We start from the raw sequence: 20,775 nt of genomic DNA, 5'->3' as shown, positions 1-20,775 counted from the left end.
TAATTTTCCCAGGGATTTGGATCAGGAAATGGGCTTGAGTTTTTCTTTGTCACTTGGGCTCTGAGCACCAGCTTCTGCTGAATTAGTTCCGTGGATGGATCAATTCCCCATCCCTATTCTCTCTGGCTTCATTCCAGATGTACAACACAGCTGCATTTCTTTGATTTCCCACAGAAAACATCACTATACAGGGTACCCGAAGGTATGGGAGACTTCACTGAAAGTTGAGCACAACAGTGAGAAGTGGTTCTGTTGTACCCTATAAGCTGCAGATTCAAATATTAACCCCACTTCCTCTCATTCTTAAAATGTCCCTTGGCTGTTTTTACATACGCAGGTTCCTATCTGTTTATTAGCTCTCTCCTTTTCTCTTTTGTCTTCTGCCTTCCAGAATTCTACTTCATTTCTTTTGCTGATCAGTTTTGTTCTCTCTAGCTCCCACCTCTCTAGATAACATTTTCTCCTTCCATTACACATTCATTCGTTTATTCAACAAGGATTAAGCAATATCTATTCTAACATTTATTTACAATGGGCTGCTGAATCATTTGGCTTTGGTACAAGATACAAGTCATGCCAGGCACTGTTGAGGATCCAAAGGTGAATTAGACATGGATCCTGAGCCCATGGTGCTGATAATCTCCATGGGGAGATGAGTTACGTGCCAGATAACCAGAATGGAAGTTAGAATGTGTTAAGAAATGTAAATGTGTGGGAAGACAGGCCATGCTGTAGGTGATGAGATGAACAGGGAACGTAAGGGCGTACTAGGATACAGTACCGAAAGAGGGATTAGGGCACAGGAAGCCTTTGGGATCAATATTTCTCCCTCCATTCCCCCACCTTAAAGTCCTGACTCTTCTATCAGACTGAGCTAAAGCAGGGATGAGAAGGGAAGTGGGTCCCCTTCCCTGGAAGCATGGCTTGGACATCTTGACTCTGTTAATAGTGATAGCCAAGATCAATACCCCCAATTCTCTGTGTGTAACTATTAGAAGAAGCACCTGCCACGTAGTAGGTACTCAATATCCCTTTGCTAAATGAGTGAATGGATGTTGAAGAGGACTGATAACTCATTTGGGTTTGGTACAAGATACAAGTCAACCCAATGAAAGCATAGAAAAATATAAGAAGCTGGCTGGAAGTCAGGAGATCTGGGTTTTAGTTCTGGGCTTACTCATGTTTTACCTTCTACCTTGGGCAGGAAGTCACTTACCCATTCATTCATTCATTCATTAACTCAGTTGTTCAAAGAGCACTGAAAGTATCTACTTTGTGTCTGACTCTAGGCAATGACAGCTGAAGAATGGGCACAAGTGGGACAGACAGAAACGTACCCAAAATATAAAGTTTTACACAATTTAGGTAAGAAATTTAATAAATATTAGAATATAGAGGTGGTCTGAGATCCCTCATAAACTGTTTTGCGAACAGAGAGGATGGGATGATTGTCTTAACCTTCCTTTGTCCGGCCTGTCTGGGCAGTCTAATTTAAAACGATATCCTTAGAGTGCATTTAAATTGCTTATATCCTGTGACACTGGGAATAGTGAACTCCACTTCATTCTGAAAAGCATGATTGCATCAAGGATTAAGACGTAGGACATATGGGTCACATTTAATGAAAACACATAAACTAGGTTTTCTTTGATCCTGTCCATTTAATATCCTCCAGGTGAGTTTAAGAGGCACTTACACCCTAGATGGGAGGAAGGCTGCAGCCCGGTTGCTGAGGAGGGATGCACAGTGCCCTGTGTGGGACTCAGGGTGCAGGATGCAAGCCAAGCTCTGCTTCCACTTGCTGCTCTGCTTCCACTTTCCACTCTGCTGGAGCTGAAATAATAGCATTTATTCCTTATTCTAGAAGTATCCTGGGACTCAGCTTCCATTTTTATTATGTGTGTGTATATATTTGCAAACATACATTTACATAGTTGAAAAAGACAGAGAAGGCACATGTCAAAATGTTATTAATAATAGCTGTCCACTGAGTTTTTACTATGGATCAAGTGCTTTAAAAGTATTTTTCCAGTTAATCCTCATAACAAATGGATATGGCTAAGTATTCTCCCCATTTTACAGATGAGGAACCTAAGGCATCATTAGGTGGAGGTGCTTGCCTGAGCTCAGTGCCCAGCCCTCTCTCTGCCAGGTACCGGGAACCTGAGTCCTCCTCTGCAAGGAACTCCCAGTCCAGCAGCGTCTCTTCTCTCACAGTGGTGATGTCATCTTTTCAGATGAGAGTCAGGACCCTGAAGGAATTGTGACAATCAAGGTAGGTCAAGATGGGAGAGTGGCCACATTATTCAGTTACTCAAAATATATACATAAGATTTAAAATAACCAGATTTCAATGTTAAACATCATTCTCATTCTTGTAAATAGAAAAAAAATGTGACTGGAAAGAAAAGAAAATGAAAGCAAAAATAGAAGAGATTAACTATGAGGAAAGGAGGTGTGATCATATATGTAGAAAATTATAATAATTGTAGGCAAATGCAGGTGTAAGTCTATAGCAACAAATTCGAAAACCTGGAAGAGATGAAGCATAAATAGATGCAATAGGAGATGAAACACTTGAGTAGATCAATACAATTCTTTTTATATAATGCTATTTTATTTAGATGACCACTTCTACCAAGGTGGGTGGATCATGAGGTCAGGAGTTCGAGACCAGCCTGGCCAGCATGGTGAAACCCCGTCTCTACTAAAAATACAAAAATTAGTGTGGTGCACACCTGTAATCCCAGCTACTCGGGAGACTACCACTTCTATATTCATCAACAGATTTAAAGAAGGAGAACATGTGCTCAGATTTATAAAGGTTGATAAGACATCCAATAAAATTCAGCAGGCTTTCCTAATAAAATTCTGAAGAAGAATAGAAGGAAATAGCTACATATGATAAGTATTATTTGTCAAAAACCAACACCAAATATTACTAATGGTGATACATTAAAACATTTTCATTTAAATCTGAAGCAAGGCAAGGGTATCCACTATCTCCATTATTATTCAACATCATTTTGGAGGTGCTAACAGGTTCTATAAGATAAGAAAGTGAAATAACTTGTACAGGTTATCATCTCAAAACCTGAAATCTGAAATGTCCTAAAGTCTGAAAATTGTTGAGCACTGACATGTTGCCACATGTCACAAGTGGAGGATTCCACACGAAAGTACTTAACACAAATTTTATTTCATGCATAAAATTAAGTAAGATATTATATAAAATTATTTTTAGGCTATGTATATAAGGTGTGTATGAAACATAAATGAATTTCATGTTTAGATTTGAGTTCCATCACCAAGATATCTCTTATATATATGCAAATATTCCAAAATATAAAAAAGTCTGAAATCTGAAACACTTCCGGTGCCAAGCATTTTGGATAAGGGATACTCAACTTGTACAAAATTTTGGAAAAGAAGAGGTAAAATTGCCGTTTTGGCTGATGCCATAATTGCATCTAGAAAACCCAAATATTCTAGAGTTGGTAGTACAGGTATGTGAATGCTGTCCTTGGAGGTGTGTGCAGCACACTGGCATTGGCTGAAACACGTGTGTAGTGGCTAGACATGGGAACTCAGGTGACAGCCTCTCAGTGGACAAATGGCAGAATGAATAGAATGGACGCATACCATGGAATATTGGGCAGTCATTAAAGAGAATTAGTCAGATCGACACTACCTGACTCAAAGGGATTTCCAGGATGCATTGTGAAATTAGGAAGGTAAGGGGCAGAGAAATTTGTGTAGCAAAGTCCCATTTTTGTGACATAAACTATGCTCCCATGTTTGAATGAGCATGAAGAAAGGTACTGGAGGATACATGCCAAGGAGGGAGAAGGAAGCGAGGCCAACCAAGCCAAACCAGACCAGACCAAACGAGATCAGACCAGATCAAACTAGACCTGACCAGAGCAGACCAGATCAGACCAAACAAAAGTACACCAGACCAGACCAAACAAAAGTACACCAGACGAGACCAACTAGTCCTGTCCAGATCAGACCAAGTCAAACCAAACCCAAACACAACAGACTGTTAAAGTGTCCCTGATTAAGCAACTTGAGTGATATCCCTTTTATGTTATGTATGTGTGTGTCTGCACGTAGATGCATATAATCATAGATGAAATGATGGTCATTGAATTATTGATGGTGACAACTCAGTGTATGGGATCTCAGGTGACTCTTTATTTCCCTTGAGCTTTTTATATTAAAAAATATACAGCATATGTATTATTTACGTAATTAGGAAAAAATGGAAAAAATGTTTTTCATTGTAGAATGATTTTTGGAAAAGGGAGGGAAAAAAGGAAACTTACTATTCCGCAAGTGGCAGTATAAGGGGGCCACTCTCCTCGGTGGCCCTTCTGCAGCCCACTTTGGTGAGGTGTATCTATCCCAGAGCCCACTGGGGAATGCAGAGGCTGAACACTGACCGCGTAGACCAGACCTCAGGGACCTTCATGCACACAGTATGTTTCTGGCCTCCAGCCACATTGTAGTACACCTTCTATGTCTCTGGCTTCTGCCCTGAGCCTCTTTCCAGAAATTTCAGGAGAGAGACTGGGAGGGACTGTAGGAAGCAGAGTGAGCTCAAAGTCCTCTTCCAGGACAGGAAACCAAGTCCTGCTGTGGCCCACACAGAAATGAAAATATAAAGTTGATCGGGGCACAGGACCGAGTCATTCCTAAGGGAGCTCACATTTTCACATATTGATGGATAAGAAGAATCTCTAGTTACACTGGTGTAATTCCCCAGGCTTTTCTCTTTCCTGGTTCGAAACTGCTCTGGAGCATGTGGCTTTCCAGGGAGACCTGTGGGATTAAGAAGAGAGTGGGCCTACAACCCCATTTCCAGTTGTCTACTGTGGAAAACAAAGTAGAGGCTCTCATCTGAATCTGTGGGCAGAGTCTCTGGTTGGGCTTTCTATAATCCTTCCCTGGTCTTCCCTGGCTCTGCAACTAAGAGTTGAGCACTTCCACACTCTCTCCCCACAAGTCTTGATGCTGGAAAGGAAAGCATTGCAAAGCCACAGTATTGCAGCTCTGTTTTCATGCAAATCTTAAACTCTCTTTGTTCTCATCTCTGTCATCCTTTTACTTTTATTTACCTGATGCTAGGAAAGATTTAGGTCTAATGGCTGAGAAATGAAAAATGTCAAAGACCAGCATGAGAACTAGGCCCAGGGGTGCCTCTTCCAGTCTCTTTCTCAAGTAGCTTTCTCAGTTTTGGGGGACGTTGACGAAGTCTCCCACAATATCTTACACTAAGTCGTTGTTTGATAAATACGTATTGAAGTAAGGTCTTTGTCTCCCCCAATACCACATGTGAGAGGCCACGCATGAACCTGCCTGCTTCACTGACATGTCAACATGGGATTGTTTCTCTGGTTAACTCACAGACCTATCCATCTGCTAGAATAGCTGGGCATTGTGGCGGGCGCCTGTAATCCCAGCTACTTGGGAGGCTGAAGCAGGAGAATCGCTTGAACCCGGGAGGCAGAGGTTGCAGTGAGCCGAGATCATGCCACTGCACTCCAGCCCGGGCGACAGAGCAAGACTGTATCTCAAAAAAAGAGAAAAGTCCCCTTTCATTCTCTGGAACTCCTTAGGCCCTGATAGAATGAGTCAAGGGCAGACATCTTTTGAGGCCTGGGGCAGTGGGGGGAGGACAAGTAAGGAGGGAGTGGTAGATCCAAAGAGGCCCTGCCACAGAGAAAGGTAGAAGGGAATGGAGTCAGGAAAGGCGAAGGAAAGCCCTTCAAGAAAGCTTGGGGGACCTCAAAGATAGCCAGTGATAATGGCAACAATAATATGATAATTGCCATTGGGCAAGGATTGGAAGATAAATCATTTTCTCTCTTGCTCTCCAGGGGATGTTTGTGAATTGCTTTTTCTTTTGCTTTTCGGTGTTCAGGCCCAGGAACAGCAGGAAGGGATCCCTGGGCCAATGCCACATGCATTGGTTCTGGGCTGTCATGCCTGGGTTGCTGCGTCTTTCAGTAGGAGATAATTGGGTAAGGTGGGAGGAAGGGCCTTGCACACCTAACAAGGCAGGGGCCCTTGTCCAGACAGCTGGGCAGGGATAAGGGAGGTTTAGTAGAGGCTAGGGCAGCAAAGAAGTTCACTGTTACATAACCAGAGAGGTAGGTTGAGCCTGAGCCCCGAGCCGTGGGCCAAGCCCTTTCAGCACCACTCTAGCTGGCCTGGGGAAAGGAGTTCATTTCTGGCGCCAGCCCAGGTCTGAGCAGCCTAGGTTCAGGGTGGGTTCAGGTTATACTGCCTGCTTTCCTGCTCTGGGCCCCTCCCCAGCAGGTCTGGCTGGCCTGCAGGCCTGCAGAGAGTCAGGCCCACCTCCTCCCTGGGGACAGGGCTACCCTGACCTGTGGCTCCCTGTGCACCTTGTCTTTGTGACCCAGTGTAAGCTATTCTGGGTGGGGCCTCCATCTATTCTCAGGCCTCCTCAGCACTTAGCACGGTGTCTCCTACACAGGTGATCTCAGAACCAGCTTTGAGGCCATACAGACTTGGTTGCAAATTCTGCCTCTGCCTTGAATCAGCTATGTATCCAAAAGCCGGAGGAATTCTCTCAGCCTCAGTTTTCTAGCCTGTAAATCGGCAATAAATGCTTCTAAGAGCAGTTGTGAGGACTGAATGAAGTAATGCATGTGACATGCTTGCAGCTCAGTGCTGGACACACACACGATGGCCACCAAACCTAGAAACAGGTCTTATCACTTTGTCATGTATTATAATGTCACATTAATAAATCATTTATCATGATTTTGCCTGTGTTTGCAAAACCAGTGGCCACTCACTGATTCTGGATTGAGTTGAAAGCCCTCAACCCATGGTCATCCATTCACAGCGACAATCAGGGACAGCAGGTAGCACTTGCTGCCTTCCATGGTCCAGATTTCCCTTGGTTGTTTCCCCTCCAGGACACCCCAGCCTTCCCCCACTTTTTGGAAGGGCTGCCATCCGGGTGTGTTTCTGACGAACAGGGAAGGTGCTCAGAAGCAGGCTGGGCCATGGGGATATCCCAGGGTAAAGTCAGTTCAGGGCATCAGCTGTTCTGTAGGGGTTGGGCACAAGCATTCCTTAGAGACCCACAAAGCATGTGGTACTGACACACCACCTTCAAGGCCCCACAGATTAACACTTGGATCTAATTGCTGTTTGCCTGCCACACACAGAGATTTTAAATATTCAGGAGGATCAGAAAAGTGGGCAGATTTTGAGTGGCTGCTAAATCATCAATCTGACCATTCTATACAGAGTCTTTGAGCACCTATGTGGCAAGGGCACAGAGGTCTAAGAGATGGTCCCTGTCCACAGGGGTCAATGTCTGTTTTGGGGAGAAAGGAGAAAGTGCCCAGGATAGCACAAGCTGGAGAAGCTCACAGGGGGAAAGACCACCCAGACCTGGGCATTTAGTGAAAGTTGCCCGGCGGACATACCCACGTTGATTTAATTGTTTGTTCTTTCATGGAAACATCACACTTAGGCGAATTTGCGAGGATATCGGTGGTGGTGGTGGTGGGGTGTCAGTAACCTGTGACACTCCTCATTTTGGGCTTCTAGAGCAAAGGCTGGCAAACTTTTTCTATAAAGGTCTAGACAGTAAATATGGTCTTTCCCTGTCCTCCTCCTTCTCCTCCTTTTTACAACCCTTTAAAAATGTAACAACCAAAATAAATAAATTTTAAAAATATATAACAACCACTCCTAGCTCAGTGGCCATATAAAAGCAGACCAAGGGCTGGATTTGGTATACAGCAGCAGTTTTCTGACCACTGTTCTAGAGAATTACCAGCAGACTGATATCATTATTATTAACAATAATAATAACTTAGCCCCGAGTTTAGTGTGCAGGCACCAAGCTATGCACTTTACCTACATTATCGAATATACTTCTCATAACATCCCAGTGAGCGAGGTACTATTATTATACCTTTTCTAGGTGGGCAATTAAGGCGCAGAGAGGTTAAGTAACTTTCTCAAGGGCACTCAGCGAGGAAGTGGTGGAGGCTGAATTTAAATCTAGGTCTATGTGATGGAAGCACCCACTTTCTTAGCCTGCATCACGCCAACCTCAGCACTGCTATGTGGGAGCACAAGGAGGCTGGGATAGTGCTTTTCCTTCCAATGGCTCCAGGGAACATCCATGTCACTAACAGAAAAATGTAGGCCGGGCGCGGTGGCTCACGCCTGTAATCCCATCACTTTGGGAGTCTGCGGAGGGCAGATCACAAGGTCAAGAGATCGAGACCATCCTGGCCAACATGGTGAAACCCCGTCTCTACTAAAAATACAAAACAAATTAGCTGGGTGTGGTGGCATGTGCCTATAGTCCCAGCTACTCAGGAGGCTGAGGCAGGCGAATCACTTGAACCTGGGAGGCAGAGGTTGCAGTGAGCTGAGATCACGCCACTGCACTCCAGTCTGGTGACAGAGTGAGATTCTGTCTCAAAAAAAAAAAGAAAAGAAAAGAAAAGAAAAATGTAGAGAAGTAGACAGAATTGGGTAGAAGGTCGAAAGACATAATCTGGCTTTCTAGTGGTTTCCCTGTACTCCAAGTGTTGCTACTGACATAAAGAGGCACTAGAAGCAGAGAGGATTGTAGCAAGTAGCATTGATTGCAAAGATGATCTTCATTTGATCATCTTTGAAATGGGGGTACAGTAGCCATACCTGTCCTCACTACCCACCTCTCAGCTCGACTATGATAGAGGACTCTTTGCAAGTACTCTTAGTAGCTTCTGGGGCATTAATTAAATGAGAGTCTGGATTTATTAATTCATTCCATATACACACGGCTCCATTCCAACAAGGATCTGATATGTGTAAAAGATTGCATGGGATTATATTTTCTCTAGTAAGAGTGGGAAAATAGCTACCAGCTCTAAGAACATACTTTAAATTTTTTTTATTTTTTTCGAATCCAGAGAGGAAATTAAAATGCAGAGAATAAATGCATTTATTACTTCCCAGAATGAATTACTTAGTAATTTTTTTAAAACCCAATAAACAAAGAAAAAAAACCACACACACACACATAAAAGAAAGGGGTAATTTTGAGTTGTTTTCCCAAAGACAGGCCCTGCCTCGGTACACAGGACCCAGCTGTTGCCCATTAAGGATGACACAGAGGGGCTGGGCTTGGTGGCTCACGCCTATAATCCCATTGCTTTGGGAGGCCAAGGCAGGAAGATCGCCAGCAGCCTGGGGGTTACTCAAGGTAGCCCAACTGAGTGGCACTCACCTTCTGTTCCACAGACCCTTGGGCAGCCCTGAGACTCAGAGGGCTGAGAGGTCAAAACTATTTTCATAAAAATACCATGCTGCATGGACACTTGCACTCCAATGGTGCAAAAGCAAAAAAGGGGAGTATAAAATGGCTGGTGCCTTAGCATGAATCAAAGACAGCCTTCAAAGGTACTAGCGGTCTTGTTCTTCTCCGCTGCTATGCACTCACGAGAAAAAAAAAGGCAATATGGGTTAAGAATGTCCTTGATGAAATGGCAAAATAATTGTATGGAATCTCAGCCCTGGAGCAGGAGTCTTGCTACCACCATGTGACAGAAGGGACTGATGCAGAAAGCATCGGGGGGAGCTGCAGTGGTGCTCTGGAGCAAAAGCACGCGTGTGGTTGTTCAAGGTGTGAAAACTGAACTAGCCGCTTCTCTTTGAAACACCACTTTTAATCAAAAGAATGACTGACATGCAAACTCTGTTCTCTAGACCTGTATTTGGCAGACAATTTCCTGAATATAGGTGAACTAGATGTCTACTATCGGCCAAAATGGGACAACAGTAACGGAATTACCCTCTCCCTCCTTAAAGAACTAAGAAAAAAAAACCAGGTAAAATATTAAAAATAACAGGCTCAGGACAGCGAACCCTGAGAAGGGACACAAACGAGGCATCCCAGCTTGCTATCTGGAGGGAGTGTACAGGCCACAGCGCAGTGGGGGAATCCAAACAGAGCCGGGGGCTCCCTGAATTGAGAAAACGGTGTTGAGAATTCAGGGAGGTCAAGGTGGCTAGAATTCACAGGGCAGAGCACTAGAGGGGAGAGAGCTGCCCAGAGAAAGAGAAAGGTTGCTCCAGAGATCTGCAGAGGAGAGCTCTAAGCACTGAGCTGAGCACTGAGCTAGGCCAAAGGCCTGTGCAGAAATCGCTGTTCCTCATAATGGATGTCAGGCAGCAGTGACTGTGGGTAGATGAGGTTTGGCGGGATGCTTAGGGCCCCATGACTCTATGGGTTTTTGTCTTTTATCCCCAAACCTGTCACCCTTCAGAGCCCAAATTAACTGACTGGGCCGTGGCTCAGGAAAGGGAAGCTAGAGGGGAGAGAGCTCGTGGGTTAGGAGTTCTCTTTGCTGGTGTCTTTCGCTCTAAAGCAGTGCCATTGGCAGAAGTGTCCTGAGAGTCATGCTGGGCTGCCCTCACCTGGAGCCCGAGGATGGAGTAATGACACATACGCTGTACAGTCTCTCACTTTAAGTCCTGGAAGTGGCCTAGATACGTCCTTGTATGTCATGGGTTTTTGTAAAATTTACAGTATAATTATTATTTTTTATATTTTTTTTCTTCAAAGGGGCCCCCAAATTAATCAGGTTCGGGGTTCACAAAAATTGGATCCTCCTCTGGTAAAGAGGTTTCCCACACCTAGATTCCTGTTGTTACACAAGAAGCCCCACTAAAAAACCAGCCATTTTTCCTTCCTTCGTTCATCCATGTAACACAGGTGCTCCGAGGGCTCACCACGTGCCGGCCCCGGCCAGCTCTGGAACACCAGGGTGAACACCACATGACAGCTGCAGCCCCTGCCTTTGTGCTCTTCAGTCTGATGGGTACCAAGGGAGGGGAGGAGTCAGCCGAAGCAATTTAACTGAAAGGGTGGTAGGTACGTTGAGGGAGGGGATGGGTGCTGTAAGCAAGGACAAGTCAGGGCCCCAACTCCTGGAGAGGCGGCATTGAGTGCAACTGTGAACAGGAGCAGGTGCTGGCCAGGCAGAGGGCAGAGGGCGGCTGCCAGGAGGGCTGACTTCCAGGCAGAAGGGGAAGGCAGCTGTGTGCAGGGCTGGGACTCAACTGCCGTGGCACGGTTTCAGCCCAACATAGGCTCTTTTTATGATTCTTTGTAATTCTGCTCACATCAAAGTCAAAATCGCCTGCATCTGGACAGCCACTCTCTCCAGGCCAATTACAGACACCGTTTCTGGAATGTCTACTGGTAGCTCACCACTTCCTCCCTGCAACACCAGTCCTGTGGGCTCGGCCAGAGCTAGTCCTCGTAGGAAAGCCAGAGCAGTGAGGGACAGGGGTGTGGGGTGATGAATGGACAGCTACAGATGTCACCGGCAGGACCACACCCCCAAAGGGGCATTAGGAATCTGACCTTGCCAGGGAATGTTGGCGCCCAGAGTAAATTGCTCCTAAGCCTCTGCTAAGATGTCTGATAGGTGTGAGCGTACTCCCCATACCAGGTCAGAACTGACCACAAAGCCATTTTCTAGGAGAAGGCAGCTGCCCACAAAACTTCCAGCAGCTTCCAGGGCCTGAAATGCCCACTGTGAGAGCTACCCCTTAAACAGACATGTCCTGTGCTGTTCAGTTAGGCTAAAGCATGGCTCTCTGGGATCAGCGGATGGAAGGATGGAGGTGGGAGGAGGTGGTGAGATCCTGGACTTAGTGAACACCTGCCCGTCTTGTGCCAGGCATCGTGCCACTGGGTGTTTGCAGGTACATCATCAATTCAATCCTCCCGTGCGCCTTGGTGGTAGATAATCTTGTCTCAGATAAATTGAGGCCTCTGGGTTTACACTGCAGCTTTCATTCACAAGGTGCTGCATTCAGAAGTAACAACAGAGCTACATCCAAACATAATTGAAAAGCAATTTAAATAGTTTGTTGTCTTTCGAAAAACATCTGAGGAGATTATATATATCCATCAAGCATAGCAAAATGTTTAGAATTCTGTGCCACCATGTAGCTGCTCCCACTCCCCAACATCCGAGTAGGGCAGCTGCTCCAAGATTTGCCATTGCCCCCTCTCAAAATCCCCCCACACTGGGAACTTCTCTCCCTTCTCCCCTTTCCCTTTGTGGGAAGCTCTTTGCTCTTTCCGGTGGCGATCTAGCTAGCGTTCCCCGTTCTGCTCAATCCCGCAAGCACAGCCCCCAACCTAGGAGGGCCCAGAACTTCTTGCCAAAGGTCTCTGACCCCAGAGCTACATGTTTGTTTTGTGAAGCCTTTGACGTTTGTGGGGAGGGAAGAGGAGGAGAAGGCCAGGGTCTTGTAAAACCGGAGTCATCATGAGGCTGGCCCGTCCAGCACCCGCTGGGGTCTGGCCCTTGTGTCCACTTCAGACCTGCAGGCTGAGCAGCTGAGGGAAGGGAAGGGAGAGAACCCTCCATCTGGGGAGGGGAGGCCCCGAGCCGAAGGGGTAGCCTTCCAGGTGTGCATCGAGGTGTGCAGGCTGGCTGCAGTCTGCAGGAGACAAATGTCCCCATCTCTGAGGTTCTATTGAGAGACTCAAGGGCATCAGCCAAGATAAAAAAGGACTCCTTGGGCAGAAAATTCAAGCCATTGATTCTTTCTCCACTGGGAATGAGAAGAAACAACCGTGACCTTCTATAGCCTACAGACAGCAAGAGAGAGGCAGCTGCCATTTGGTGGGGACTGTCTTCCTTCCTGCTGCACTTGTCCTGTTTCCCCTCCCTCTTCCCCTCAATCTGAGAAACCCCTTGGTATCAGTGGCTCTGGTTCCATTCTTCCCTCCTTCCCTTCTTTCTTTCCTTCCACTTTTTTTTTTTTTTTTTTGTGACAGAGTCTTGCTCTGTCGTCCAGGCTGGAGTGCAGTGGCGCCATCTCAGCTCACTGCAACCTCCATCTCCCGGGTTCAAGCAATTCTCTGCCTCAGCCTCCTGAGTAGCTGGGATTACAGGCATGCACCATGATGCCTGGCTAATTTTTTGTATTTTTGTAGAAACAGGGTTTCTCCATGTTGGCCAGGCTGGTCTCGAACTCCTGACTTCAGGTGATCCTCCCACCTTGGCCTCCCAAAGTGCTGGGATTACAGGCATAAGCCACGACACCTGGCCCCTTCCTTACTTTCTTTCACTCTTATCACAAAGAGGACATGGCTTTAAAAAAACCTCCTCGATCTCATTGTCAATGTCTGCACATAAGACTCACCTGGGGAACTTTTATAAAAAGGATCTCCCCTCTTTCCAGACCAATTAAATCAGAAACTCTGGGTAGGGCTGGGGCATCAGCATTTTTAAAAAAGCTCCCTCCAGGAGATTCTAAGAGGAAACCAGGATTGAGAACCCAGAGGCCCAGAGACTGTTGGAACTGGAAGGCACCTTAGGACTTGCCAGGAGCCCAGGAGCCCAGGCCTACAGAGCTGGGACTGTGCCCGTGCACTGGGTTTGGTGCCTGGCTCAGCAATGGAGGCCTCTGTGGCCTGGGCAGGAGCTGTAGGGCCTTTGAAGGTCAAGCTAATGTGGCAGCTTTACCTTCCCCATCCCCGCCTCCCCCCAGTATCCCATCTCTTCCTGAAGGCCTGAGGCACCCTCTGAGAAGTGAGCAGAGAGGCCCGAGGGTCTGGGCTCTCCTTGGCCATCACATCTCCAGCTTTTACAATGAGCAGTACTGCTGCTGTAAGTTCCCAAACCTGGGGCATTTTTGGCAAGTTATTAATCCCTATTAAGCAAGCCATTAATCTCAATTAACTTGATTGCTTAATTAGGCAGGGCAAAGAAGGAAGTCCATAGAAATTGCTCATGGGGCACCAACAGGCTGTGTGGTCTTTGAGAACCAACAGGAGTCAGGGGCCTGAGTTCTGTTAGCCCTTTTGCCAAGACCTGTGTGGAGCATAGGATTTCACATCACTAAACCAGGGGTTGATGAATGGGCTGTTCCAGTTAAAGGGCTATGTAGATAAGAAATTTTCAAAGACTTGGAAAAAAAATAGATTCAAACTTAAAACCATACTAAACAGTCTATAATTTCTCTTTGCTACAAATTGCACTTCAGATGTGTGCCCTGTCATGAGTATTGCACTGGAAAGGTTGATCGGAATCACATAGGACTGTAAATGGTAATAACAGGCACTCAATAAAAAGTTACTAAATAAAATAAAAGTATTTCTAAGATTCTGAGCTGGGCTATCAGTGAATTTACTTTGATTGGTTTATATTAATACATGTTGGCCAGGCACGGTGGCTCATGCCTGTAATCCTAGCACTTTGGGAGGCCAAGGTAGGTGGATCACTTGAGCCCAGGAGTTCAAGACCAGCCTGGACAGCATGGGAAAACCCTGTCTCTACAAAAAAATACAAAAATTAGCCAGGCGTGGTAGCGCACGCCTACTCAGGAGGCTGTGGTGGGAGGACTGCTTGAGCCGGGAAGGTCAAGGCTGCAGTGAGCTGCGATTGCGCCACTGCACTCAGCCTGGGCCACAGACTGAGACCCCATCTCAACAACAAAAAGAACGTATGTTAATTGTAGCAAATTTGAAAGTTGTAGAAAAAGAAAAGAAAGTCAAGCTGAGATCACCGTTGTAAAGTTTTGTGTTGGTGTTTCTAATTCTGTTTTTTCATGTACATATGCATAGCTTTCAAAGTTAAAATCTCTGCTATGCATACGTGGGGCTGGGCAGATGGCCTGCAAGAGTTTTAGGCCCTCATGCTAGATTCTGCTGGGGACCTGGTTGGATCCTCTCTACCGCGGGGGCACCCGCCCCCAGCCGTTGTGTGTGTTGCATGCTGTTGGCTCGTGGTTGTTTACTTCTCTGGAGGCTTGCCCTTTACCAAATGGGAGCTGCCAACCCTGAAAATGCCTGGAGGTTATCCAGGGAGGGCAATGTCCTTCTCCCAGGGGCAGCTCACAGCTAATGACTGCCTGATGCTGGAAGCAAAAAACTAGCTCCTTTGCCTCAGCTGACACTGAAACAGCTTTGTGGTGTCACTTATGTCCCAGAGCAACCTGTGGATCAGGCTGAGGTTAGATTTTAGCTGAAGCCAGCTCTTTGCTTAGCTTCCTTTCTATCTCATTCTACTTCCTCGACTATCTTACTGGTTTTTCTGGGGACATGTCTATAGGAATTGCTGGCTTAGCTCTACTGCTGGAGCACCTGACCTCTGACAGCTCCTTTCAGCTCTAGCCCTTTAGGACCAAAGCGTGAGACTTGCTCCTCAAAGCAGCCTCAGCATCACCTGGGGTCTTGTTAGAAGTGCAGAATGTCAGGCCTCAAGCCAGACCTACTGTCTGCATCTGCGTTTTAACAAGATCCCAGGGAGATTCTTATGCACATTAAAGATTGAGAGGACTATCCTAGATATCAGTGTTGTAGGAGAGAGTGAGGTAGGGCAGGAGGGGAAGGTGGTTCTTCTTTGGCCTAATCTCCACTGGAGCCCAGGGAGGGTGAATGAAGAGGGAAGACTATGTTAGGAAATCTAAGGATTTACGCTTCATCCCTGAAGGCAGGGTGAAGAACACCTTTGCAGTGGAAACACGTGAGGAGCTGACAAAAATGGAGGATTCATTCTAGGCAAGAAGGGGTGGTTCCTGGATAGGGAGGGTTGGGTGTGTCATCTGCGGGTTCTAATTCCTTACCTTCCACTAATTCAAGGGCGGGTGAGCTGGGCTGAGCCTTTTAGCTCTTTGGGTTTTCTGTCCTTCCGTATATAACATATAGGATTTGAACAAGTTGATTTCAGTGATGCCCTACAGATTTCACCCTGTATAGGTCTGAGAAGAAAACAACAACAACAAAAATGTCTCCTATAGCTACAGTCACAAACCTTAGGCAAAGATGACAGGCACATCAATTGACAGAGGCAGTTGCTGGGATGTAGAACCCACAGCCCCAAACTTAGGACTTGTGCATCAATTCTATTTCATTGCATCAAAACTTTTTTAAAAAATAGAAAAAAAGGAAGGAAGGAAGGACGGAAGGAGGGAGGGAGGGAGGAAGGGGTTGAAATCACAGAGTGGGTGCTCTCTGAGAGGTACATGCAGGGACCAAGGGAAACAACAGAGTGAGCAGCAATTCTCCCAGCTTGTGGGACCGCATGATATAGACAGAATGGGCCTGACATTGAAGAATGCTCACTGTCACGTCACATTGCTTCCTGCACAGCAGTGTGCCTCCCAGAGCTTGCACAGAGTTTGGAGGTCAGTTTCATCCCCTGGAACTACATCTGCCTGGTCAAATTCCAGATGCTAAATGAAGAGGGTTGTTTCTGGACAAACTTGGGCTGGCGAGGTTGTCACGCTTCCTAGTCACCTTCCTTCCTTTGGAATTTCCCCTCCTGGCCTCAGATGCCCAGAGCTGCTTAGAAAACCCTCACGGTGGTGCCTGATCAAGGCTGACCCCCTATAGACAGTGGCTTATGTTCCAGAACTTTCCCAACCTTTTTCCTTCCATCAAACTCTTAGGTCAGTTTCCTCTCCTGTGCCATCTAATCCAGGAGCCAGTAGTTACATGTGGCTGTTTACGTTTTAAATGTCAATTAATTAAAATTAGGCAAAAATTCAGTTTCCCGTCACACAAGCCACATTTCAAGGCTCAATAGCTGTATGTGGTTAGTGACCACCGTATTGGACCACATAAAGAACAGTTCCATCATCACAGAGAGTTCTATTGGACAACGCTCATCTATATCACTCCTGTGCTTTATTCATCTGGCAATACATCTGGCCAGTATATGGCATGCAGGCGGGGGAATATTCAGAATGCCTCCAGGTTCTGCCTCCATGTGTCCACTCCTCTGGCAAGCCCTCCTTTCACTCTTCCTTCAGATCCTACCTGCTGTTCTCTGAACATTCTGCCTCTGGAGATTTCCGTGTCCCTCCCCTCCTGGTCTCTTATCACCACAGATAACTGAGCTGTCTACCTTCCATCAGTGTGCTGAAATCCCCAATGTGGCGTCAAACTTGCCGGCAGAGAAGCTTCATGGTCATTGCTCATATTAACTAAAATATTAGGTTGGTGCAAAAGCAATTTTTTAAAACATTGAATGGAAGGTGAGGGTTTAAAACAATCAGGGGCATGAAGTCCCTCAAACCATCTTCTGCTTGCCCTTCTTACATTCCAAGTATGGCAAGGAGGCCTCAGAGTCTTAAAGTTGAGAGCCAGCTAAGTGCGTGAGATAAGGTTCCAGTTGACCTGCCTTTTACCCAGTCAATGGCATGCCTCTTTTAGGCCCAGCCTAATTCCCTGGAAGAACAATAGTTGTCATTTTTTTTTTTTTTTTTTTTTTTTTTGAGACAGAGTCTCACTCTGTCGCCCAGGCTGGAGTGCAGAGGCACCATCTCAGCTCACTGCAACCTCTGCCTCCCAGGTTCAAGCAATTCTCCTGCCTCAGCCTCCTGAGTAGCTGGGATTACAGGCACGTGTCACCATGCCTGGCTAATTTTTATATTTTTGGTAGAGATGGGGTTTCGCCATGTTGGCCAGGCTGGTCTCAACTCCTGACCTCAAGTGATAAGCCCACTTCGGCCTCCCAAAGTGCTGGGATTACAGGCGCGAGCCACCACACCCAGCTAGTTGTCGCTATTGAACATCACATATGGGACAGGTGCACACATCATCTCATTTAAGATAATTGAAATATTTCATTTAGTTGGGTATTGGGATGGTTTCTTTCACAGATAATTCTCATGGTCTCTATTGGGATTAATTTAGTTATTAAGGCAGGGATAGAGGAAGGAAGCAGACACAGCTCAAGGCCTTTGCAGATATTCCCTCATTTAATCCTTTTTGAGTGTAAATCAGGCAGCTTTGCCCACGAGTGTCCCCACCTCCAGGTTAGCACTGTCACCTGGGTCCCTGGATGGCCGTGACAGTAACAATAAAGAACAGCTATAATAATGATGTTTCACAGTTGCTTACCACTTGATGCTTTTCTCTAATTATGAACTATTTTAAACATATACGAAAAAACACAACACCCAGTTACCCACCGCCTACACTGAGCAAATGTTAACATTTACCACATTTGTTTTAGATTAAAAAAAATTATTGAGACAGTTGTAGTGTCCTTTGTATTCTTCCCTGATTCCTTCCCCTTTCCTCCTCGTCAGAGGTATGGATTATTCAAACTTGGTGTGTACATTTTTCATCTGAGTTTAGGACTTTTACTGGTAAGTGTGTATTCAATAAACAATTCATAGTATTTTTGTGTGCTGAAAATTTACATCAATACTGATATGATTTGGCTCTGTATTCCCACCCAAATCTCACCTTGAATTGTAATAATCCGCACATGTCAAGGGTGGGACCAGGTGGAGGTAATTGGATCATGGGGGTCGTTTTCCCCCATGCTGTTCTCGTGATAGTGAGTGAGTTCTCACGAGATCTGATGGTTTTATAAGGGGCTTGCCCCTTTGGTTGGCATTCATTCTTTCGCCTGCTGCCTTGTGAAGAAGTGCCTTCCACCGTGGTTGTAAGTTTCCTGAGTCCTCCCCAGTCATGCGGAACTGTGAGTCAATTAAACCTCTTTTTCTTATAAATTACCCATACTTGGGTATTTCTTCACAGCAGCGTGAGAACAAATACAAATTCTTCACACATTCCACAATTTTTTCTCTCAGCATTTTGTATTCAAGATTTATCCATATTGATACTTGTAAGATCTAGTTCATCTGCTGCATAATATTCCACTGCATGAATAAATCATGTTTTTTTAATAGATGGGTTTTTAAAAATTATTTAAGAACTTTATTAATAGGTGCTTGCAGTTTGTTGACCTTATTGAAAAAATCGAGTTGTAAACTTTTATTACAAATTAAAAATGAAGTTCTTAAAAATCTCAGCTTGACCAGATATGAAACAATTTAAAAACCTTTAAAGGCATATTGAGAAAAACCAGGCTTTTAAAAAAAAAAAAAAGTTTATTACCAAAAAGAGATGTCTTTAGGTAAAAATAATAACCTCATGCTGCATAGATAAGGCAGATAGTTCTGTTTCTCTGGTCAACGGGCAAAAAGCAAGCACTTCAGGTCTTCAGCTCCAATCTTTTGTTTGTTTCTTATTGCTAGAATTTCGTATTTCTTCTTGTTGGATGACTAACCTGTATGTTGGTAGAGATGGTAAGCCGGCATTTACTCAGCCCGCCCTGCTCAGCCTCGGGAGCGGACGAATTCTCAACTGGTAGATCTGCTGCTTTTGTCTCTTTGCCATCTTGTGGTTTAGGGTTTTCTGGCTGTCTGCGTCGGTAATTGAAGTTGCGGAGGTACCGACGTTGAGGTGGCTGCTGACCTTGTGTGTCACCTCCTTGATTTTCTTTATCCTCTTCATTGCCGTCCTCTCTAGGCTGTCTTTGGCGAGGAGGGCCCCTGCGGAACCGTGGTCTATATCCCCGATACATATTCTGCCTCACTGGTCTACCTCGTTCTCCTGCACCCTGGTTGTCAGCACCCCCCATCACTTCTCCCTGCACAGGAGGGTTGGAATACTGTGGTTGACGCCCACAGGGTCTCCGCATGGAGTCAGGTGGGAACATTTGCCGGCGGTAGGGCCAGCGTTGTTGGGCCTGGCCTTCGGGAGCACTCTGCGATCCCTCGTTCTTTTCCCCCCTCTCACTGTTCTGGTGATTTTGCTGGTAATTGCGTGGAGGACCCCTACGACTGGATAGCGTCTATATAATTGTAACAGTCTGCTGCATATTTACTGCCTTGAACTGGAACACCACCAGGACCTGTAACATGTGCTGCCTCCTCACCCTTTTCTCCTTCAACAACATCAAACTCCACAGTCTCCCCATCTCCTACACTGCGAAGGTACTTCCTGGGGTTATTCTTTATGGCAGTCTGGGGTACAAATACATCTTCCTTGGTGTCATTCCTGTTGATGAAACCATATCTGTTCCTTACATTGAACCATTTTACTGTTCCCAAAACCTTCGTTGCGATGACTTTAGGCGCCGATGTGAGGCCGCCTGAGACACCGTTCCCTGCGCAGCTGCGGGTAGTGCCGGGCTTGGTGTGGGCGGAGCTGAGGGCGGGGGCGGCCGGCGGCTGCTGGGTCTCCGCCTCGCTGCTCATGGTTGCAGTGATGGTAACTGGGGCCGGGCTGCGGCAGCTGCGGCTCCTCCTGGGGTGTGATGGTAACTAGGCTGGCGGAGGCGGTGGGGCCGCTCAGGGCTCTCTGGTTTGCTCTCAGCTCCCGCTACCGATCGAACTCGACATGGGGTTTTACCATATTGGCCAGGTTGGTCTCGAACTCCTGACTCCAAGTGATCTGCCCACCTCAGCCTCCCAAAGTGCTGGGATTATAGGCATGAGCCACCGTGCCCAGCCACCATGATTTCTTTCTTCATTCTCCTGCTTGCTGATGGACATTTCCGTTGCTTCAAATTTTTCGCAGTTACAAAACAATGCTCCAATGAGCGTCCTTGCATGTCTCTTCAGGCACATGCTCAGGAGTCCTGGGCTATGTGTAACTTCAGTGTTCACATATGATTCCACATGGGCTCACGTTTAATCCTCACAAAGCCCCAGTGCATTTCATTGACTAGGTGTAATTGTCCTGTGATAGACATGAGGCAGTTCATAGACGTTACAATTCACCCAAGGCAAGTCAACCGGCTTAATGTGGTGCTAACATGTATTCTCTTAGTCCAGCATCAACGGATATGGTTCAAGTGATGGCCCTGGAACTTTCCAGTTGTAAAATTTGAGGCAAGTTACTTATACTTGCCGAGCCTCAGTTTCCTGTAGCACTAGGAATTATATGATTTATTTTGT

At 46.1% G+C, this 20,775-nt stretch overlaps 1 pseudogene; it reads right to left on the bottom strand.

Moving 5' to 3' along the window:
- LOC100597655 overlaps nucleotides 1–20,173 on the bottom strand; it is an 86,549-nt pseudogene extending 66,376 nt beyond the window's left edge.
- Between the last annotated feature and the right edge of the window lie 602 nt (nucleotides 20,174–20,775).

Source organism: Nomascus leucogenys, chromosome 6 (genome assembly GCF_006542625.1).
Source record: "Nomascus leucogenys isolate Asia chromosome 6, Asia_NLE_v1, whole genome shotgun sequence".
Taxonomy (NCBI): Eukaryota; Metazoa; Chordata; class Mammalia; order Primates; family Hylobatidae; genus Nomascus; species Nomascus leucogenys.
The sequence above is the reverse complement of the archived record's forward strand: the minus strand, read 5'-3'. Positions and strand labels throughout refer to the sequence as shown.